General features: G+C 35.2%; 1 long non-coding RNA gene and 1 pseudogene across 1 annotated transcript in view; one reads left to right on the forward strand and one right to left on the reverse strand.

The window, feature by feature from the left end:
• Positions 1-16,005, forward strand: part of LOC108516581 (uncharacterized) — a 132,948-nt gene extending 116,943 nt beyond the window's left edge. The window contains exon 5 of the long non-coding RNA XR_001881871.1: positions 15,894-16,005. This is a non-coding gene — a long non-coding RNA (uncharacterized LOC108516581). The remainder of the gene's footprint in view (positions 1-15,893) is intronic.
• On the reverse strand, positions 5,438-5,833 carry LOC108516580 (40S ribosomal protein S12 pseudogene; annotated as a pseudogene).
• Positions 16,006-24,853: the final 8,848 nt, after the last annotated feature.

Genomic DNA, 24,853 nt, shown 5'->3' on the forward strand with positions numbered 1-24,853 from the left:
AAAAAAAAAAAAAAAAAAAAAAAAAAAAATAGAAGCTGAATCTAGGCGGCAGGAGTGAATCCCAAGCCAGGAAGATAACCAACTAAGTCACCACTCCAAATGGAAAATCTAGGTAAGAGGGAATAGGAAGGAAACAAGGGCAGAGAGTACCAAGTGCAGAGAAGGGGCTGAGATTACAATAATTTAATAATTTGCTGAGTAGTTTACGATTGTTGAAGGTGTATTTTATCTGGTACCCACAACCATAGCTCTGGATGAAAAGAGGGTCCTGATGTGCTTCAGACCTCCATCTAGAAGGATGTATTTATATAAATGGAAGATATGAATTGAGATGAACTGTACTGATAAGAATTACTCACCTCCTCTTTATTTGCTGTATATAGAAATCACTTACTGTTAAAAGTGTAATTGAACATGATAGTGCTCAGTTTCATGTATGCATACATATTTATACATTGCTCCCGCCTCTCAGCAATAGAGGAGTCAAAAGGGAGATGATAATAAGTGAATTCTGAGCCACAGAAATGTATTTTCTCTGTCTACTACTATTCTATTGTTGCAAATTATTTTCAAATTGCAAGTGGCTGGGCGTGGCCCCTAGCATCCATAGTATCTAGTGTTTCCAAGTTGAGAGAGGGGACAAATTTTCCCCCCCTCATCTTTTTTTTTTTTTTTTTTTTTTTTTTTTTTTTTTTTTTTGTAGAACTTGGCTACCCACGTCAGTGCTGCGTGACCTTTTATAGAATATTTAGTAGATTACATAACGTTTGAGAATTGTGCTTACTCTGAGACAATAAAAGTGTTCTGGAACTAAGTCATTGATCTAAAATGAACACACATGGAGGAAGACCCAGCTGACATTTATGCCTGCAGTGGGAGAAACACATAATTCTTTAAAGCCTGGATAAAAAAAATTGTAGCAAGATTTTGATTTTTACAACAGGAGACTTAAGAAATAGGACAGACCTATGCTATTGAATCCTATATCAGGTTTGATTTTTAGTGGTCATTGACTGTAATTGGCTAGTATTTTAGGGAAAAATATGAGAATGAAAAAAGGTGATTAAAAGTCTTGAATTTCCTTAAGACTCTGATAAAGAAAATTAATATTTTGGTCCAGTTTTGTATTTTGTGTGTATGTGTGCTGATTCCTTATTCAGTACAGAAGGAAACAACATATTTTTGATCAGTTATGGTTGCTGAAAGACCTGACATTTCTATGTACCATTTCAGTTATAATAATTGTCAGTTGATGTGACTAATGAACTTGAATATGATTTTTAAAACAACTACTTAAACCGTATATATGTTTAGAAGTTTCCCAGACATATAAAACACATAGGAATGCATTGCATTTTTTAATCAACTTTTCTTAAATTTTGTTAACTCTATCTCTTTAGAATCTAAAATGGCTCACTAAATACATTTAAAATCAAATTTGTCATCACCTGGTATGAACAGAGTAGACAAAGAGAGTCGCCAAATTTATTAACTATGTTAATCAATAAGACATTTGACTTTAACAAAATACATGGGAATACAGAATACATTCTTTTTTTTTTTGTTTGTTTGTTTTTTCAATTTCTCTTTGCTCTTTTTTTTTTTTAATTATACTTTAAGTTCTAGGGTACATGTGCACAACGTGCAGGTTTGTTACATATGTATACTTGTGCCATGTTGGTGTGCTGCACCCATCAACTCATCAACACCCATCAACTCATCATTTACATCAGGTGTAACTCCCAGTGCCATCCCTCCCCCCTCCCCCTTCCCATAATAGGCCTCGGTGTGTGATGTTCCCCTTCCAGAGTCCAGGTGATCTCATTGTTCAATTCCCACCTATGAGTGAGAACATGCAGTGTTTGGTTTTCTGTTCTTGCGATAGTTTGCTGAGAATGATGGTTTCCAGCTGCATCTATGTCCCTACAAAGGACAGGAACTCATCCTTTTTTATGGCTGCATAGTATTCCATGGTGTATATGTGCCACATTTTCTTAATCCAGTCTGTCACTGATGGACATTTGGACAGAATATATTCTTTAGTGTAGTTATTCACATTCCAACAACTTACTTACCTGTTTTCTATGAAGAATATTTGAATACTGAGTAAAGGCTGTAACTGGTAGCTATAGCTTCTTAAAAACTAGATATACTTACTTCTCTTTATTAGATTTATGGATTTTATTTTTAATATACTTTTTAAAATGACTGTTTTTTAAAGAGTGATTTTAGGTTCACAGCAAAACTGAGAGGAAGGCGCAAAGATTTTCCATGTACTCCCTTCCCCTACACATGCAAAGCCTTCCCCATCATCATTATCCCCCACCAGACTGGTACATTTGTTACAACTAATGAACTTATATTGACGCATCATCACCCACCGTGCATAGTTAACATTAGGGTTAATTCTTAGTATTGTACTTTCTATGGATTTGGATAAATGTATAATGACATGTATCTACCAATATAGTATCACATAGAGTAGTTTCCTTGCCCTAAAACTCCTCTGTACTCTGCCTATTCATCTCTCCCTCTCTCTTAATCACTGGCTACCACTAATTTTTCACTGTTTTCATAGTTTTGCCTTTTCCATAATGTTATATATTTGGAATCCCACAGTATATAGCCTTTTCAGATTAGCTTTTTTCACTTAGTAATATGCAATTAAGATTCCTCCATGTTTTTTCATGGCTTGATAGCTTGTTTCTTTTTAGTGCTCAGTACTATTCCATTGTCTAGATGTACCACAGTTTATCCACCTACTAAAAAATATCTTGGTTGCTTGTAAGTTTTGGCAGTTATGAATAATATTACTATAAACATTCATGTTCTGGTTTTTGTGTGGGCAAAAGTATTTAACTTTTTTGGATAAACACCAAAGAGTTCAATTGCTGTTTTGTATAATTAAGAGTATGTTTAGTTTTATAAGAAAACACTGGCTGGGCACAACAGCTCATGTCTGTAATCCCAGCACTTGGAGAGGCTGAGGCAGGCAGATTGCCTGAGCTCAGGAGTTCGAGACCAGCCTGGACAACATGGTGAAACCCAGTCTCTACTAAAATACAAAAAAATTAGATGTGCTTGGTGGCGTGCACCTGTAGTCCTAGCTACTTGGGAGTCTGAGGCAGGAGAATTGCTTGAACCCGGGAGGTAGAGATTGCAGTGAGCCGAGATTGCACTGCACTCTAGCCTGGGTGACAGAGCGAGACTCTGTCTCCAAAAAATTAAAAAAAAAAAAAAATGAAAGAAAGAAAACACCAAACTATCTTTCAAAGTGGCTGTATCATTTTGCATTCCCACCAGCAATGGATGAGATTTCCTGCTGATCCACATCCTCGTCAGCATTTGATGTTGTCAGTGTTGATTTTGGTTATTCTAATAGGTGTGTATTGATATCCCATAGTTGTTTCAATTTGCATTTCCCTGATAGTATGGAGCATCTTTTTTATATGCTGATTTGCCATCTGTATATCTGTTTTTGGTGAGGTGTCAAAATCTTTGGCCAATTTTTAAATCAGGTTTGTTTTCGAATTCTTAAGCTTTAAGAGTTATTTGCATATTTTGGATAACAGTCCTTTATCAGATGCATCTTTTGCAAATATTTTCTCCCAGTCTGTGACTTGTCTTTTCATTCCGTTGACATTATCTTTTACAAAGTAGAAAAATTTAATTGTAATGAAGTCCAGTTTATCGATTCTTTATTTCATGGACCATGCCTTTGGTGTTGTATCTAGACCCAAGGTCATACTGATCTCTCCTGTTATTTTCTAGAAGTTTCATAGTTTTGTAATTTACAGTTAGGTCTATAATTGATTTTGAGTTAATTTGTGAAGGATGTAATATCTGTGCCTTTATTTATTTATTTATTTATTTATTTAACATGTGGCTATCCCCAGTTGTTTCAGCATCATCTGTGGAAAAGACTATCTTTGTTGCATTTTATTGTCTTTGCTCCTTTGTAAAAGATCAGTTGACTGTATTTATGAGGGTCTATTTCTGGGCTACTGATTCTCTTCCATTGATTTATTTGTCTATTCTTCTGCCATTACCATACCATTTTGATTACTGTCACTTTATAGTGAATCTTGAAGTTGGGTAGTGTCAGACCTTCAACTTTGTTCTCCTCCTTCAATAATGTGTTAGCTATTTGGGTCTTTGCTTCTTCGTATAAACTTTAGAATCATGTTGTCAATATCCACAAAATAACTTGCTGAGATTTTCATTGGGATTACCTGACATCTTGACAATAGTGAGTCTTCCTATCCATGAGCATGGAATAGCTCTCTCTTTATTTCTTTTTTTTATCAGTTTTGTAGGTTTCCTCATATAGATCTTATACATATTTTGTTATATTTATGCATAAATATTTCATTTTTGGAGTGCTAATGTAAATGGTATTGTGCTTTCAATTTCAAATTCCACTTGCTCATTGCTAGTATATAGAAGAGCAACTGACTCTTGTATATTAATTTTGCATCTTGCAAGCTTTGTTATAATATCATATTAGTTCCAGGAGATTTTCATCGATTCATTCAGATTTTCTACATAGATCATTATGTCATTTGTGAACAAAGACAGTTTTTTTCTTCCTTTTCCATTTGTATGCCTTTTATTTCCCTTTTATGTTTTATTGCATTAGCCAGGACTTCCAATATAATGTTGAACAGCAGTGATGAGAAGGTACATTTTTGCCTTGTTCCTGATCTTTTGTGAGAAAGATTTTAATTTCTCAGCATTAAGCATCATATTAGCTGTAGATTTTTATAGACGTTCTTTAGCAAGTTGAGAAAGTTCCCCTCTATACCTAGTTTATGGAAAATTTATATCGTGAATGGATGTTGGATCTTTTTCAAATGCTTCTTTTTGCCTCTGTTGATATAGTTATGTGATTTCTATTCTTTAGTTTGTGAAGTGAGGGATTACATTAATTTGTTTTTGATTGTTGAACAAGCCTTGCATACCTGGGATAAATTCCACTTGGTTATAGTATATAATTCTTTGTATGCATTGTTGGATACTATTTGCTAAAATTCTGCTGAGGACTTTTGCACCTAAGTTCATGTGAGATATTGGTTTATAGTTTCTTTTCTTGTACTGTTGTTGGTTTCGGTGTTAGGATAATGCTGATCACATAGAATGAGTTAGGAAGAAATTCCTCTGCTTCTATCTTCTGAAAAGAGATTATATTTTCCTTAAGAGTTTGGTATATTTTAGCAGTGAGACCATCTAGTCCTACTAGTTTCTGTTTAGAAAGATTATTAATTGTTTTAATTTCTTTAATTGATACAGACTTATTCAGATTATCTATTTCTTTTTGTGTGAGTTTTGGAAGATTGTATCTTTCAAGAAATTGCTGCATTTTACCTAAGTTATGAATTTTGTGGGCATAGAATTGTTCATAATATTTTTGTTAACCGTGAGCCAAAGCTTTCTTTGTTCATTTCTTGCATTCGAAGTAGTCTTCAATGTCATCCTTGGCCTGAGCTTCTTTACCATAGTCCTTAACTACTACAGAACTGCAACCAATCACTTTAAAAAGTTTTCTCTCTTTGTCAGTTATGCAGAGGACAGCCCATATTCTTAGTTTCTTGTCATTAACTTTAATTATGTTCATTTGGTGTTTAGCAGAAAGGACGTTCACCAACTTGACATACATAGGCTCATTGCACTTGGATGCAAGCACACAAAGATGGACTTGGTGCTTGTTTAAGGCTTTGGCAGCTCTGTGAATTCCATGTACTGGGCTCCTGTGGATGAGGACAGTCTTCAGCACTTTTTGTAAAGCAGTATTAATGTCCATTATACCTTTAGCAGCAATGCCTTCCTCGATCATGGTGGTGGGTTATGGATGAAGCTAAATATTGAATGCACCTGAGCCTCCACCTCTGTACAATTTAGCTGTGGCAGGTAAAGATCTATAGTATTTTTTGATCATCCTTTTAATGTTCACAGAATATGTGGTGATGTTCCTTCATTCATTTAGGATATTAGTAATGTACCCTTTCTTTTTTCTTAGTTATGGTGGCTAGAACTTTATTGATTTTATTGATAATTTTAAATAATCAGCTTTAGATTTTGTTGATGTTTTTCTATTGATTTCTTGTTCTAAATTTCATTTATTTCTACTCTAATTTTTGTTATTTCTTTTCTTGCGCATGCTGTCTTAATTTAAATTTTCTAGTTTCCCAGGGCGGAGGCTTAGACGACTGCTTTTAGATTTTTCTTCTTTTCTAATATATGGATTCAGTGATATACATTTCTCTCTCAGCTCTGCTTTTGCAGCATCCCACAAATTTTGATAAGTTGTGTTTTCTTCTAGTGCCAAATATTTTAAAATTTGTTTTGAGATTTCTTTTTTGACTTACGTGTTATTTAGAAGTGTGTTGTTTAACCTACACATATTCTGGGACTTTTCAGCTATCTTACTGTTATTGATTTCTAGTTCAATTCCATTGTGGTCTGAGAGCAGACATAGTATTATTTATATTCTTTTAAATTTGCTAAAGTGTGTTTTGTGGACCAAAATTTGGTCTATCTTTGTGAATGTTTTATGTGAGCTTGAGAAGAATATATGTTCTGCTGTTGCTTGAAGTAGTCTCTGAAAGTCCATTTTTATCCAGTTGATTGATGGTGGTGTTGGGTTCAACTATGTCCTTACCAGTATTCTGCCTACTGGATCTGTCCATTTCTAAAATAAGGGTGTTGAAGTCTCAACTATAATAGATTTATTAATTTTTCTTTTCAGCTCTCTCAATTTTTGGTTCTTTATTTTGACACTTTATTGTTAGATGCACACATATTGAAGATCGTTATGTCTTCTTGAAGAATTGACACCTTTACATTATGCAATGCCCCTCTTTAACCCTGACAACTTTCCTTGCTCTGCAGTTCTGTCTAAAATTAACAGAGGTACTCCTGCTTTCTTTTGATTGGTGTTTGCATGGTATGCCTTTTTCCATCCATTTACTTTCAGTCTATATTTGTGTTTATATTTAAGGCAGTTTCTTGTAGACAACATATATTTTTGTCTTGTTTTTTGATCCACTCTGACAGTCCCCATCTTTTAATACATACGTTTAGAGCAATGACATTCAAAATGATTACTGATATAATTAGATTAATATCTACTATATCTGTTACTGTTTTCTATTTATTGCTCCAGCTCTTTGTTCCTATTTTTGTCTTCCAATCTTTTTCTGCATTTTCAAGTTTTGAGTATTTTATATGATCTTTTTTCTCTCCTTTTTTTAGTATATGAGTTTTACTGCTTAAAAATAATATTGGTCAGGTGCGGTGGCTGACACCTGTAATCCCAGCACTTTGGGAGGCTGAGGCGGGCAGATCACCTGAGGTCGCGAGTTTGAGACCAGCCTGACCAACATGGAGAAACCCTGTCTCTACTAAAAATACAAAATTAGCCAGGCATGGTGGCACATGCCTGTAATCCCAGCTACTCCAGAGGCTGAGGCAGGAGAATTGCTTGAACCCTGGAGGCAGAGGTTGTGGTGAGCCAAGATCGTGCCATTGCACTCCAGCCTCGGCAACAAGAGCAAAACTCCATCTCAAAAAAAAATTGTATATATATGTATATATTAATTGGTTCCCCTAGATTTTGCAATATAAATTTACAACGAATCCAAGTCTACTTTCAAATAACACTATACTATGAGCATATGAGTATTATACCTTGTAATAGTGGTGCTCACATTCTCACAGGTAGTGCAGGTACCTAATAACAAAATAATTCTAATTCCTCTCTGTCTTTTTTCATATTATTGTTGTTATTTGTTTTGGTTGTATGTAAGCATATTAAAGCATATGTTGCACATAAGGGTTGTAGGAGTCAGGGGAGAGCTTTCCCCTTAGCCCTCTGAAAAATATACTCACAAAAGGCAGATAAATTGGAGAAAACACATATAAATTTATTAACATGTATGCATTGGGAGAATGACAGAGTGATTGTTTACCCCTCAACAAGATGAAAGAAGCATATATATCATCCTGGAAAACAGGAGGGAGAACTGTCTGTTGAGGGACAATATTGTCTGTTGAAGGAAAATAAAGGTATACTAGAGAGAATGAATGGATCCGGTAACAGATATTAACTTGTAAAGGGTCTATTCGTATGTGGCTACATTTTTGGTATTACAGGGAAGGGAAGAAGAAACAATTTTTGGGGGGTGGGTCTGGATCTTAGGCAGATAAATGTTTTGGGAGAGACAGTACTAGGGAGAAGGCCCCACATTGTTATCTGTTAGACCAATTAAGTAAGAAAAAAGAGGAATTTTAATTTTACCTTCATTTTTTTTTTTCTCCAGTGCTTTTCTTTTCTTTATGTTGGTTCAAGTTTCTGACCTATGTTATTTTCCTTCTCTCTGAAGGACTTCTTTTAGCATTTCTTGCAAGGCAGGTCAAAACTATAAAACAAAATGTGGGGCCTCCATCTCATTGGATCTCCTGGAGCTTTTTAACTCTCAGACTTGTCCATCCTGTGCCTTTAGCAATTTATCAGTAACAGTTCAGATATTCCTACCCTGGGATCATTTCCTATGAAGGTTTCATCTTGTGGGTTTCTGTTCTGGCAAGTTGTGATTCGCTGAATTAAGTCTGTTGGTTTCTCCAATTGAAGGGAAGCAGTTTGTTCTGTGACCTCCTCAGTTGTCTTGTGGATCTAAGAAGAGTTGTTTCTCAGTTTATTCAACTTTTTATTTGTTGAAAGAATGGAGTGGTGACATTTAAGCTTCTTACAAGCCTGACCGGAAATTGGAAGTGAATTTAGTTTCAAAATTTAGTCTTCTTGCTAAAGTTTTCATTCTAATGTTTGGCATTTCAAATAATACTCTCTTAGTTTCCATAAATGTGGAGAGATAGTAGCCTACGACTCAGAGGTCTGTGAGAATTTGGAAGGAAAAGCCAGTAAAATTGTTTTAGGGAATGGATTAACTGTGTCCACAGAAGCAGTGGCAGCTCTTTTAGCAGGCTGATTTTGTAATGTGATTCTGGGAGTTATCTCTAAGATGCAGGGCTATAATGATTCTGCTTCTTGTATCATGGAAGAAGAGATCAAAAAGGCATTAGGATGTTACTGTAGTGATTTATCCTGATTATCAGTATGATATAGAAATGCTGCTTCTTAATGTGGATTGGTAGGGATGTGCCTAAAACCCAGAAGATCGTAGAGTTACTAGTGTGTACCACCATATCCAGTTATAAAAGCAAATAATCATTATTAGGCAGGATTACCAAAAATTAATAGCCCTCAGAAATAAAAGTTTGCATCACCTCATAAGTAAGGAATACTGGCTGACTACAGTGTCCCCAGGTTTTAGAATGGTTTTTTATAATTAGATTTTTAAAAAGTCATGTGAGAGGGTATTCATATTAATAAATGGATCTAGTACTTTAAATATTAATTATATTACATGACATATTTGGTTTTGCTTTTTTGACCTTATTTCATTTTATAATCAATAACATTATTTCATTTTCTCGTACATATTTTGTTTTCCTTTCTTTTTCTCCTTTTCTGACATCTATTTGCTTCATTAAATTTTCTTTATTCTCCCCATATCTTTACTAAGTTTTGAAATTGCTAATTCCATTTCTTTTTTAAAGTGGTTGCCTAGAACATTTTAGTGTATGTAGTTAACTTTACATATTTTTATGATTTTACCTAATAGGACAAAGACTTTAGCATGCCCTAAGTTTTTCCAGACTTCACATTTTGTGATATTTTTGTATAGTATTTTAGTTCCAAAATGTTAAAAGAAACATCAGTTTTCTTGGGTTTTAATTTTGAAATCCAGTTTGTGATTCTCTTTTTTTTTTTTTTTTTTGAGACAGTCTTGCTCTGTTGCCCAGGCTGGAGTGCAGTGGCATGATCTCAGTTTACTGCAACCTCTGCCTCCCGGGTTCAAGGGATTCTCCTGCCTCAGCCTCCGGAGTAGATGGGAATACAGGTGTGTGCCACCACACCCTGCTAATTTTTTTTATTGTTAATAGAGACAGGGTTTTACCATGTTGACCAGGCTGGTCTTGAACTCCTGACCTCAGGTGATCCACCCACCTTGGTCTTCCAAAGTGCTGAGATTATAGGCCTGAGTCACTGCACCCAGCCCAGTTTGTGATTCTTTACATACCTCTTCTCTCTGTCATGGTGATCAAAGAACTATATATTGAGATGAATTCTGCATCAACCTGGATTCCTATGAGATTATTATGAGCAGTTTCCCCTACTGACTCATACTGAATGGATAATGTTGGTAAGAGACAAATTTTCATTTGGTTACCTCTTGAGATTTGGGGGCTGTTTGTTACTGCATATAACCTTGTCTATCCATCTGATACTGAAATTAATTACAGAGAGTGTGCTGTTACTGAATCAAAAACTTCAATAAGGTGACATTGTCATAGTAGTTATTGGGTGGCAAAGAAACTGTTATTGGATACTGGAAAGATAGTAATCCATATTTTGATGATGTGGAACATTTCACAAAACTGTACTTTGGTAATGGTAGCTCTAGGAAAAGAGGGAGAAAAATGGAGTGTTGGTTCTTTGTGTTGGTTGATATTGGCTGCTTTTTCAAGAAATGAGATGTGTTAAAAAATGAATCAGCTAATATATGGGCAGAAGTGAAGGGGGATTGGGAGAGTCCACAAATTCATGGATTGTTTATGAATTTTATATAAATGAAATTATACAATGTGTATTTTGTGTCTGGCTTCCTTTGTTCAACATTGTGTTTGAGATTCATTCATCTTGTTCTGTGTAACTACATTTATTTAGTTTTACTAAAATATATTATCTAATTATCTGAATATATCTCAATTTTTTATCCACTCTACTGTCAATGGACATGTATGTTGTTTTATAGTTTTGACTACTGTAAATAATATCATTAAGAACCTTTTTGTACATGTCTCGTGGTGCATATATGCACACATTTCTATGGGACAGTTATCTAGGAATAGAATTATTGGGTCATAGAATGTGTGCATTTTCAATGCCAATCTATTTTCCAAAACGTTTTTATCATCAGTTCATACTTCCATTAGCATTGTATGTAAGTTCTTCTCACTTCACATCTTTGTCAACATTTACTCTTACCAGCCTTTTAAATATTTTTCCATTTAGTGGATGTGTGATGGCTTAGTTTGAATTTTCTTGATTAATAATAAAAATGAATACCTTTTCCCGTGTTTATTGGCCTTGAATTATGTCTGTTGTGAAGTGCCTGCTCAAGAGTTTTGTTTTCTAGAGTCTTCCTGCATTCCTTGGCTTGTGGTCTCACATTATTTTGGCCTCTGCTTCTGTTGTCATATCTCTGAAACTGACCTTCCTGTCTCCCTCTTATAAAGACCCTTATGATAACAACATTGGCCCACCTGGATAATTCAGGATAATCTACCCATCTCAATTTACTTAATTACATTGGTGAAGTTTCTTTTGCTGTAGAAGGTAGAATAGTCACAGATTCTGGGGATTTGAATGTCTTTGGGGGGCACTATTGAGCTATATCCTTTGTGGCTTGAATAAGGATGTGCTCTTATTTCTTGCTATGTGCTCAAGAAAGCTAGACTCCTGCCAATAATAGTGAATAAAATTAAAAGTCCATTGTCAATAATTAAAAAATACTTTTTCTGTATTATTGTTAAAACTAACATTTGCTTAAATTGTACTGCCAAAATATTTTTAATATTTCTCTGAACAATGATGAGTGAGTGATCTTAATTTCTGGACCACCTAGGTCAATAATATTGAAACGGTAATAGAAATTTTAGTCTCTTTGGAATAATCTGTACTTTTATAGGCTTCTGTTCATTATTCAAAATGTTCTGGATGTGGTGCCATTATAATAGTCATTGTAATTATTTCCTGGGGCCTTTAGTACTTCTGTGTCTAAAGGTGAAAAAAAGTGATTGATTGCAAATAAATGAGGCTGCACAGTATCATCAATCAATTTTGTCCTTTCATTCGAGCTTCAAAACACTACTGCATTTCATATGCTTCCTAATGGCAAAAAAGAGAACTCTTACCTTTTTGGATTAGGAGTATGTCTTAATTCTTTCGGGCTGCTGTAATAAAACACCTTAGATTGGGTAAATAAAAATGGAAATTTACTTCTCACAGTTCTTACGGCTGTAAAGTCCAAGATGAAGATGCCAGCAGATTTGGTTTCTGGGGAAGTTTGCTCTTTGCTTCTTTTTGGTTTCTTTGCTCTTTGCTTCAAAATGGCACCTTGTTGCTATGTCTTGTCATGGCAGAAGGGAGAACAGTCTCCCTCAAGCCTTTTTATTAGGTTACTAATGGGAACTCATGAATGTGGAACTTTCAGGATCTGATTACTTCCTAAAGGCCTCAGCTTTTAATACCGTCCCTTTAGGGATTAGAGTTTAACATATGAATTTTGAAGGAACATAAACATTCAGACCATAGCAGGAGACAATGATATTATACAGACCTATTTATAATTTATATTACTAACTTATGACCTTGTGCTTAGATATTTGAATATAATTGAAGCTCTAGGAGGATAAACTGCACTTAAATTACCTTTTTGTACCACTTGACATGCCACTGAGCCCCTCATCATCCTTTTACTTGAGATTTGAAGAGGAGAAGTGGAAAAAGCATGGGATTTGAATTCAGAAGACCTGAATGCTACTAAATACCAGCTGTATAATCTTGGGCAAGCCATTTAACCTCATCTGCTAAATGGGAATGTAGTAACACTTACTTCACAGAGTTCTTGACAATGGATATCAAGAAGCTACTCTGTAACTGCAGTGACTCTAGGTTTTGTTTATTCAGTTTTGTTCCTGAGAGTGGAGTCTGATTATTAAGAACTTTTCTAGAATCAATAGATACATTGGCTTAGCATAAAAGGGAAGTTTATTGGCTCGTATGACTTCACTAAAAATTCCAGAAGAGCATCTGCTTCAGGAACAGTTTGATCAAGGAGCTGACATGTTATCAGCAGCTGTCTATCTCTTTAGTCTATTTTTCTGCATAGTGTTTTCATTCTATGTGGTGTCAGTATGACTTTAGCAGCTTTAGACCTGTAGTCACCTATGTTTACTCCAAAGAAAAAGAGTGTATCTCTTTCAGGTAGTTTCTGTACAAACCCTAGGATTTACTCTAAATTGGACCAGTTTGGATGACATGTCCATGCCTATCTTTGACATGCCGTGACCTGATCATGAGGCTAAAGGGACTGCCCCAACTTGAATCACATGATTCATTCCCAGAGCCTGGGTGAGACCGTTGAACCACAAGTACCAGAAGTGGCAAAGGATTTGGGATATTATAAGCTAAAGAAGTGGGCTGGGTTCTGGATGATACAAAGTGTCGATTCTAGGGTCACTTATGTTTTTGAGAGGATGTCATTTTATCCTTAGTTTCCCCTACTCAATAGAGATAGCTTTTATGGAAGAAACTTTGTCCTTTTGTTTTAAAATATTCTTCTCCCTCCCTTTGTTTATCTGAAGCTCATAATTATAACATGATGTATGTCTTTCCTTTCTTTCTGGCAAAATTTTTTTCTCCATCTGTTTTTTATTGAATGATGTATGGGAAAGCCACATTTTCCTAGCTAGGAAAGCTTGGTAAGCTATTCTCAATGTCTCTGTGCATTCTGTTTAACACATTCCTATTTTTAGCTTTCTGGGAAGATTTATACAAGTGATTGTAGCCAGTATTAGCTTTTTAAACTCTTTCTTAGAAAATTTAAAGCTGCGTTTATCCCTGAATACTTTTCCATGGCTACTTAGGATATTGTTCTAAATATGTAAAATTTTAGCTCATGCAGATGTGGTTTTAAACATTTTATGGATATTAACATGGGTGCATATGTATTTTTCTCTAAATTCATTTATATTTACTTATTTTGATACTAATATTAAATGCAGATAAAGAAAACTTAAATAACATGTTTTCTTTTCTGAATAAGGCTGAAAACCTATCATAGATAACCTCACTAGGTTTTCAAGTATCACTACTACAGAGAAAAGGAAAAAAAATTCACTTTTAAAGCGTACTTAAAGATATAATATGACTTAGCCATTATACTCCTAGAGCTTTCAAGTGAAATTTGAATAATTCAATTTTATAGAATGAGCAGCTGAATTACTTTAATCGCTTTCACAGTTCATATGTTACTCTCTTGTAAAGCTTCACTGGAAGAGAATAAGATAATTAGACTGTCACTGGTGTACAGTTTTTTGTTACATTTTAAAATCCTTATAGAAGAAAGTTTTGGCATTTTGTTTTTGGATAGGTTTGTAGTTTGATTTGGTAGTTGCACTCAGTAATTAATGCTTTTGTGATTACATTAAGTATTTGTGAATAAATGCATAAATAGCCGAATTGACCAAAATAATTTCCTTTTTAATAAAAAATGTAATTTTTTTTTCTTTTTTACTTCATTGAGTTGCTTTCACTCAGTTGTCTTTTCAAGATCCAAAGTTAATAAAGAAGGTCCTTTGGTTCACTTTGCTCTTGCTACCCTATGCTTGCAAGGCAGTAATAAATAAGTGGCATCTTCCTGGATAATTTATGATGTGGATAGGAGATAACACCCGAGATAAAAACCCTCTTCTGTTCCCCCTTCCACCACTCTATGAGATCCTTTGGCAGTTTGGTAGGAGAAAGCAATTGGAAAGCTTCTCATGAAACTTCCTTACCTAAAACCACTATGTACAAAAAATCAGGAGTTGAAAGGTACTTCTGTACTACCAAATTTTATATATTTTCTTTAAAGTCTGGATCCACCAATTACTATCATGTAGCCTTGTAGAATTATGTAATTTTTCTGTCCTAATTTTTCTCATCTCCAAAATTGGGATTAAAATATTATAACTTTTAGGGCTATGGTTGGGATTAAAGGAGTTATACGTGTATGATATTTAGAAGAGTGTTTGGTAGATAGTAAGCACTCTTAAATGTTAACCATTATTATGGAATGGAGTACACCTTGGCAGTTAAGAGTTAAGGGTCTGGAGTCAAACTTGCTTTATTTCATACTATTTCTGCCCTTAAGCAAGCTAGTTAATCTCCCTGAGCCATAATTCTCTCAACTGTAAAACTGGTATAATAATGGTATCAAAGGTGTGAGGTTGTTGTGAATTTAAATAAGATAATATACACAAGGCTCTTAGAATAATACCTGGCACATGCAATCACTGCACAAATATAACCTATTATTATCATTAACAGCATCTGTGTTTTATTATAAACTCCACAAGAGCACATAGAAGACATTTACTTAATTCAATCGGCATAGATTCTAAAAGAGAAACTCTTATGAATAAACACGTCCAAACAATTAGATTTAAAATTTGGAATAGCCATGCTTTTCTTTTTTTACTTCACCACCCAGTATTATGGTAAGTGGTTGAATACCACTAACAAATATAAGTAAACACACATATACTAAATATGAAACAGCTAAATAACACAGCCCTGTGTTAGAAGGCTCAACTCCTAGAGAAAATGGATCCAGAGACAGTAAATACTTGTTTCAAGAGATAGGAAATAACCATAAAAGAATGGAGGAAAGTGTCAGAGGATTCCCTCAGCACAAACAAGACTTTATTCACTTAAGAATCACTCCTTCTGCAGTAGCATACCCCAGAAGATATTCACAAACATTCCAAGCGTTTCTATTGGGCAGCCCCAATTACTATAGTTTCTGGGTTGTGCATATTGGTGCAAAAGTATCTAGAAAGAGAAAATAAATGTTACTCTAAAAGTGGTAGAAATACATTGATAAACTGTGTATAGATGAGGCACTAAACCCTTACTCTTTTCATTAAACTTTGAGCAATTGCAGACAATAATATTTATTATTTATTACTATTATTTTTTGCAATTGTTGCATCAACATTGGCATCAGAAAAATGACCTGCATGGTGGCAATTAGCTTGAAGAAAATGAAACCCCCCCAACACCAGAAAGTTGATGCAGGCTGGAACCTACTGGAATTACCTAAGGAGAACAAGATCAGGACCAGGGGAGTAATATGACTCAAGTCATTCACGACCAAAAGCTTCATAATCTCTAGTGAGTACTTACTACATCCCAGGTACTGTGACAAGTGCTTTAGGTGTATTATTTCATTTAATCTTCCCTGCAACCTTTTAGGCACTATTGCTGGCAGTCCCATTTTGTAGTTGAATAATTTTTTCAAGGCTAGGAATGGTAGAGATGGGGTGAAAATCCAGGCATTCTGAATCCAGCGTCCATTTTTTAACAGTTGCTACATATTCCATATCATTCCATTATAGAAGATAACTTTACATTTTTTTTAAAATTTCTGTAGTTATAGTCTTGCGCTATGGTTTAAATATTTGTCCCCTCCAAAACACATGCTGAAACTTAATCCCCCATGTGGCAGTATGGAAAAGCAGGGTCTTTAAGAGACTTTGAGTTCATGAATAAATTAATCTATTCATTAATATATGTATTAATGGATTAATGAACTAAGGGATTAATGAGTTATTATGGGAGTGGGACTGGTGGCTTTATAAGAAAAGAAAGAGAGACCTGAGACAGCACACTCAGCCTCCTCACCACGTGATACCTTGCACCACCTTGGGACTGCAGAGTCTCCACCATCAAGAAGGCCCTACAAGAAGTGACCTCTCAACCTTTGACTTCTCAGCCTCCATAACTGTAAGAAATAAGTTCCTTTCTTTACAAATTACACAGTTTCAGGTATTATGTAATAAGCAGCAGGCAATAAACTAAGACACTTTGCTTAAGTTGTTAAAGAACTACTTCGAATTAACTTTACAATGTAGGTTAAGTTCTCAAATAAATTCTTCTGTGGTTGTTATAAAGTCCTGAGTTAAAAACATTGATACCCAAGTGAAGAGGGAGGACCAGCAGCACTGTCAGCTTGAGGTTGTGGTCCTGTTTAGGGTAAACAATGGACTGATGAACTAGCTGGGGATTTGACAAGGATTTGCTGGGAGTGAAACAGTCATAGGATATGATAAGCTCTCCACGTATCCCAGATTGACTAAAGGCTCTGTGCATGTGCAGCAGAGACAGAAATGGGCTCAAGCCACCCACACATTCCTGGCTGACAGGCCTTAAGCATGTACAAAGAGAGGACTCAAAAGATTTTGGTGGGAAGTAAACACTGAGGAAGGCTTGAAAATGGCATGCACTTTGAATCTGTTCTCCAGGCGACACACAGATCCATCAGCAGAGTGGAAGCCTTGCTGGCCTGAGGTTTCTGAGCACAACCTGTGAAAAATCTTTGCATGAACACTAAGCTGTGTAAATACATCAGTGATTTCTGGAAAACCAGGCTTGGCCATAAAAGCAAGAAAAAAAAAGAACGAGCAGAGACGTTATGACTGAGACACATTTCACAGATATAGTCTAGTTATTAAACAATCAACAACACAACAATAAGCCTCAAAGAGTAAATACAAGTCCAGAGTTTCTACAGCATATTATCTAAAATGTCCATTATTCCATAAAAAATTACAAGATATGCAAGAAAACAAGTGTGACCTATGCCCAGGAAAAAACCAGTTAATTGAAAATCTCTGGATTTCTCCAGATTTTGCATTTAGCTGAGAAAGACTTTAAAGCAAGTATGATGATAATATTCAAGTATGTAAACAAAGTCATGCTTATAGAATGAAATTAATGTATGATGATAATGACTCAATAAACAAAAAATACGAGGACGTACAAATTATGTTAAAAAACAGAAATCCTAGCTGGATGCGGTGGCTCACGCCTGTAATCCCAGCACTTTGGGAGGCCGAGGTGGGCGGATCACGAGGTCAGGAGATCAAGACCATCCTGGCTAACATGGTGAAACCCCGTCTCTACTAAAAATACAAAAAATTAGCCGGGTGTGGTGGCAGGCACCTGTAGCCCCAGCTACTCCGGAGGCTGAGGCAGGAGAATGGCATGAACCCAGGAGGTAGAACTTGCAGTGAGACGAGATCATGCCACTGCACTCCAGCCTGGGTGACAGAGGGAGACTCTGTCTCAAAACAAAACAAAACAAAACAAAACAAAACAAAACAAAAACAGAAATCCTGGAGATGAAAAGTATAATAAGTGAAATGAAAATTTTACTAAAGGCATTTAATAGGAGATTTAACAAGTCAGAAGAGAGGTTAATTAAAGTTATCCAATCTGAAAAACAGAGACAGAAGTAATTGAAGAAAGTGAACAGAGCCTAAGAAGACAATGGGGCGACATAAAGTACACACATAATGAGAATCCCAGAAAGAGAGGTGATAAAGAGACAGAAATAATATTTCAAAAAACAATAGCTGAAAAAGAAAATGAAAAATAAAAAAGGTGGAGAGAATTAATTGTTCACAGAAATGTCTTATAAAATACTAAACAAATGTTTTGATTCTTATTTTACTTTTCAGCTCCACAATTTCCTTTTATAATTAAAGAAAATCTTTTAGTCTGAAAGAAAGTGGCATCAGAGAGTAACCACCAGAGAAATTCACCAGGGAAATGAGAAGTGAATGGTAATTTTATGGATAAATATAAAAGCTTCTAATAATATTGTATTAATATTTTTACTCATTTCTTTTTTGAGCTCCTTCAAAAGACATAAGATTGCACAAAACACTAATGATAACACTGTATTGTTGGGTTCATAACATATATAGAGATAATATATATAACAATATTAGCACAAAGGAGTGGAGAGGAAAAGGATATATATTGGAGCAAAGGCTCTATATTTTACCAGAATTAAGTCAGTATTATTTTGAAGGAAATTATGATAAGTTAAAATGCATTTTGTAATTGCTGGAGTGACCACTAAGAAAATAGCTAAAAATATAGTAAAAAAAAAAAAAGAGCAGAGGGATTAAAATGGTTATACATACACAAGCATACACACATATACATGTATATACACATGTATATACATCTGGTGCCTAATTTTGTGAAAATGTGTGTGTGTTTATATATGCATATGTATAGTGCCTATAAGTTAGGCACTAAATGAACAATGTTGAAAAAAGACACAAAACATAGAAATCAAATAGAAAAATGCAGGCATAAATCCAAACACAGTAATAATTATATTAAATGTGAATGGACTAAACACATTACTTAAGAAACAAAGATTGCCAGATTGGATAAAAATACAAGACACATGCTGTATGTAAAAGACACATCTTGGATTCAAGGACATGAATATGTTGGAAGTAAAAGGATGGAAAAAGATATACCATGCATAAAGTAACCATAAGAGAGATGGAGTGGTTATATTAATGTCAGATAAAACAGACTTTACAATAAGAAATTTTACTAAAGGCAAGGAAAGGACATTGTGTAATTATGAAAGGCAAAATACAATCATAAAGGTATAACAATTATAGATGTATATATAACTAATAACACAGCCATACTTGAAACAAAATGTGAGAAAATTAGGACGAGAAAAAGGTAATTTAAGAATAATAATTGGAGATTTAATTACTTTATTCTTAAAAACTAATGGGCCAACTAGACAGAAAATCAGCAAGGTTAAAAAAGGCCTGAGCAACATTATCAAACAGCTCAATCTAACTGATGTACATACTGAGTAACTACAGAATGCATCTTCTTTTCAGGTGCACATGTAAAATTCTTGACGATAGGCTGTATTCTGGGCCACAAAACAAGGCTCAATTTAAAAACTATTGAAATCGTAAGTATGTTCTCTGACCACTGCAGAATTTGATTACACCTCTGCAACAACAACAAAAATCAGGGAAACTTGTACACATATTTCAAAATTAAACTTCTATTTAACCCATGGGTGAAAGAAGAAATAAAAATGGAAATTTAAAAGTATTTTGAACTGAATGGAAACAAAAATGTAACATATCAAAATTTAGTTAAAGCAATGTTTAGACCAAGAGGGCTTAGCGAGGTTTGTAAAATTTGCAGTTACAATCTGAAAGCTTGCAACTTATTCATGAAGTGCGTGTGGTTTAAACATCAACGGCAGGATTTTCTGTTTAAGTCATGACTTTATAATGCTATCAGTGGGTGCCTGCATTAGGTGTCATAACATTTAAATAGATTGTTTATGCTAATATCATCTTTTAAAGATAAAAATTTAAGAAACATTTGTGCATTCCCCAAAATATCTTTAAACTTCAGTGTTTAATCACAAATTTCAATAGGCAAAGATTGTAAAAACTATGAGGTATTGAAATAAGACCAGAAATTCTGCAGTATTGAGTTATGATGAATTAAGTTTGACTGGTGTATAAGAATTAATTTATAAAATTTTGTCTTTTGACAGTTCAGTCTGAAGGTAACACATCTTTGCAGATGTTGTTTTCCAAAAAAATTAAATAGAAGAGACTGCTGAACACTTATTTGATATATTTATTTGGAATCTTTCATAAATCAAATGTTAAGTGCTTGGAAAAAAATTTATAAATTAGGAAGTCATCTGCAAATTCGACATTGGTCTCGGCCAAATGCCTAGTTTCTGCTTAAATATATTTCTTTTCAGTCAGTTTTTTCTTCTATGCATAGTTTCTTCTTTATGTAATTGTAATCATGTTATATAAGTGTTAAATAGCTTTCTTCAATTAATGTTTTTTTATGTTATTACATAGACATCTTAAGCCATTGTATGGAATAGTGGGATAATTATTGAGAGCAGGTTCCATAGTTTACTTAACTATTCCTGTACTTCTGATCATTTAGACAATTTTCAGACTTCTGCAGATATATACATTAGCCTTTGCTGGTTTTAACATTATTTCATCAAGTTAAACTTTAGTTAGTGGATACTTTATCATTTTGATACATATTGCCAAACTGTCCACAAGATACTATTTTACATCAGCTTATTTTGTTGTTTGTTTATGCCCTGTGACTGTTGAATGTTTCTTATCTTTGCATTTCTCTCATTAATTTGTAGGTCACTTACACGAATAAACTGTTAAACACTTAGTACAAAAACATTTCATAATCTGTTCTTTAACAGATAACTTTTATTTTTATTATTTTTATTTTTTGTGACAGAGCGTTGCTGTATCACCCAGGCTGGAGTGCAGTGGCCCAATCTCAGCTCACTGCAAGCTTCGTCTCCTGAGTTCAAGTGATTCTCCTTATCCAGCCTCCCGAGTATCTGGGACTACAGGCGTCTGCCACCATGCCCAGCTAATTTTTGTATTTTTAGTAGAGACAGGGATTCACCATATTGCCCAGGCTGGTCTTGAACTCCTAACCTTGTTATCCGCCCGCCTCAGGCTCCCAAAGTGCTGAGATTACAGGCTTGAGCCCTGTACCCGACCTTCTAGGTGTTTTTTTTTTTCTCAACTTTGTGAAAACTCCTTATAAAAGGTTGAAAACTATTGTATTCTCTTTAAAGTTTTCTATGTTTCATTTTGGAACTTACTCTATTTTACTGAATGGTGTTGAGTTGAAGAAATAACATTTTTTTTTTCAAAAAATTACTCATAAATTATTCCAAGGCCAATTACTTCATAATTTTTTCATCTCTGTGAATTTCTGATAACACTCCTATCTGCAAAATTTTACATGTAACAAAATGTGTTTTGAGCTGTTGATAATTTTTTCTTAACATGTCTGCCCATTCTTGCACTAGTACAAACATATTTCTGAAGTCCATTTGAGAAAACAAATAGGTAAAAACAGCAGGGGGTCAAAACCCCTAAGAACTATGTTTACTTGACTTTCCACTCATTTTCAGTCCATGCCTAGAACACTGCTCTGCACCTGACAGACACTGAGTAAAGATTAGTTGCTAATTGAATGAATGAAAAATAAGTTCAGTAGTTGAGACTAAGTTAGCATGCATTTTAAACTTTTAGACTGAATATTCTTCAGTGATATTTTCTCAATATTTCTCTCAGTTGATTTCTTAATAACCTATAACTAGAGATTGAATTTTGATGAGGACCTGGATGGTGGTTGTATAAGTCCATATTCCTACTGCCATAAAGAACTACCTGAGACTGGGTAATTTATGAAGAAAAGAGGTTAATTGACTCACAGTTCTGCAGGCTTAACAGAAAGCATGACTGGGAGGCTTCAGGAAACTTACAATCATGGTAGAAGGCGAAGAGGAAGCAAGCACGTCTTACCATGGCGGAGGAGAAGAGAGAGAGAGAGAGAGAAGGGGGAGGTGCTACACAGTTTTAAATGGTGAGATCTCGTGAGAACTCACTCACTATTATGAGAACAGCAAGAGGAAAATCTGTTGCCGTGATCCAATCACCTTCCACCAGGCCCCTCCTCCAATTCTACATGAGATTTGTGTGGGGACACAAATCCAAACCATATCAATGGCAATCTGGGATTACTGGCTGACAGTGGATTTCTGGTGGACAGGGATAAATTTGTCACCTTGTTGCATGACTTGAATTTTACCTGGATTCTCACCTAATGGAAGGCCTTTTGGTGAAAGGCCATTTTAGCTTTACAAAGAGGCATGGATGGTAGGAATAGCAGAAATTGTGGTATATTCATCTGCAAAAGTTTTTTGAATTTTGCCAAATAATGTTTTATAGAACACTGTCAGTGGTATATATTCCATTTTCCAGTAGTATTTGGGATTCCAAACCATGGGATAAATGCATAGTTATATTAAAAAATTTAAGCAGCAGAAAGTATGGGTCAAGGCCAGGCATGGTGGCTCACACCTGTAATCCCAGCACTTTGGGAGGCTCAGGAGGATGGATCACCTGAGGTCAAGAGTTCAAGACCAGTCTGGCTAACATGGGAAACCCTGTCTCTACTAAAAACACACAAAAATTAACCACGCCTGGTGGTATGTGCCTGTAATCCCAGCTATTTGGGAGGGGGAGGCATGAGAATCACTTGAACCTGGGAGGTGGAGTTGTAGGAAGCTGAGACTGCACCACTGCACTCTAGTCTGGGCGACAGAGCAAGACTCTGTCTCAAAAAAAAAAAAAAAAAAAAATGGGTCAAGTATAAATCTATGCTAAGGACCTTAGTTAAACAAAAATCACATATTACATAATTACCTCATATGAAATATATAGGCAAATTTATGGATAGCCATTGGCAGCCAGAAATAAATAATAGCAATTCCTTTTAGCATTATATAAAATTTGTAATTGTTTCTGGTTGTCACCATGACCTCACATTTTTCATTTTTGGGAATGTCTTTCTTTGTCTGTTTGTGTTGCTGTAAAAGAATAGTAGAGACTGGGTAACTTATAAAGAAAAGAAGTTTATTTGGATCATGGTTCTGCAGTTTGTACAAGAAGCATGGTGCTGGCATCTGTATCTGGTGAGGGCCCAGGAAGCTTCCACTTATGACAGAAGCTGAAGGGGAGCCCATGCATGCAGATCACATGGGGAGAGGGGAGGCATGAGAGAGAGAGGAGGAAGCACCAGGCTCTTTTCAACAATCAGTTCTCAGGAGAGCTAAGAGTGAGAACTCACTGACTCCCTGGAGAATGGCACCAAGCCATTTATCAGGGATTTACTCCCATGATCCAAACACCTCTCACCAGGCCCCACCTCTAATACTAGGAATCAAATTATAACATGTGACTTGGTAGGGTCAAACAAACCTTATCCAAACCATAGCAGTACTCATTATGTTACTCCTCATAAAACTGGCAATTGTCTGCTTCTGCTGGTCTATCTAGAACTTACCCTGTAATCTACATTTCCTATCTTCAAAAGAAACTTCATATTATAGTAAGGTCATGAGATACTCATCTGGCGAAGCGTTATGTCTTTCGGATCTGCTGCTAGCTGTACATACATTTGAGATGGGTAAAATACGGCAGTGAGCAACAATATCATTCTGGACATAAGAATTGGCAAAGATTTTATGACAAACACATCAAAAGCAATTGCAACAAAAGCAAAAATTGACAAATGGTATCTAATTACACTTAAGAGCTTCTACACAGTAAAGAAACTATTAATAGAGCAAACAGACAACGTATGGAAGGGGAGGAAATATTTATAAACTATGCATCTGACAAAGGTCTAATATCCAGCATCTGTAAGGAACTTAAACAAATTTACAAGAAAAGAACCAAACAACCCCATTAAAAAGTGGGCAAAAGGCCTGAACAGACACTTCTCAAAAGAAGACATACATGCAGCCAACAAACACATGAAAAATGTTCAACATGACTGATCATTAGAGAAATGCAAATCAAAACTGCAATAAGATACCATCTCATACCAGTCAGAAAGGCTATTACTAGAAATCCAAAACAAAAATAATAATAACATGCTAGTGAGATTGTGGAGAAAAGGGAACACAGTTGGTGGGAGTGTAAAATTAATTTAACCATTGTGAAAAGCAGTGTGATTATTTCTAAAAGAGCTAAAAACAGAAAGAACTACCATTTGGCCCAGCAATCACATTACTGGTTCTATATCCAAAAGAGTATAAATCATCCTGCCATAAGGACACGTGCATGCATATGTTCACTGCAGCACTATTTACAATAACCAAGATATTTAATCAACCTAAATGTCCATCAGTGGTAGACTGGATAAAGAAAATGTGGTACATATACACTATGGAATACTATGCAGCCATAAAAAGAATGAGATCATGTTCTTTGCAGGAATGGAACTGGAGACCATTAACTTCAGCAAACTAATGCAGGAACAGAAAACCAAAGACTACATGTTTTCACTTATAAGTGGGAGCTAAATGATAAGAACATACGGATGCAAAGGGGAACAATAGACACTGGGGCCTGCCTGTAGGTGGAAGGTGGGGTGAAGGAGACTATCAGAAAAAATAACTAATTAGTACTAGGCTTAATACCTGGATGATGCAATAATCTGTACAACAGCCCCCGTGACACAATTTACCTATATAACAAA

The sequence above is a fragment of the Rhinopithecus bieti genome, unplaced genomic scaffold (genome assembly GCF_001698545.2).
Source record: "Rhinopithecus bieti isolate Rb0 unplaced genomic scaffold, ASM169854v2 scaffold_35538, whole genome shotgun sequence".
Lineage (NCBI taxonomy): Eukaryota > Metazoa > Chordata > Mammalia > Primates > Cercopithecidae > Rhinopithecus > Rhinopithecus bieti.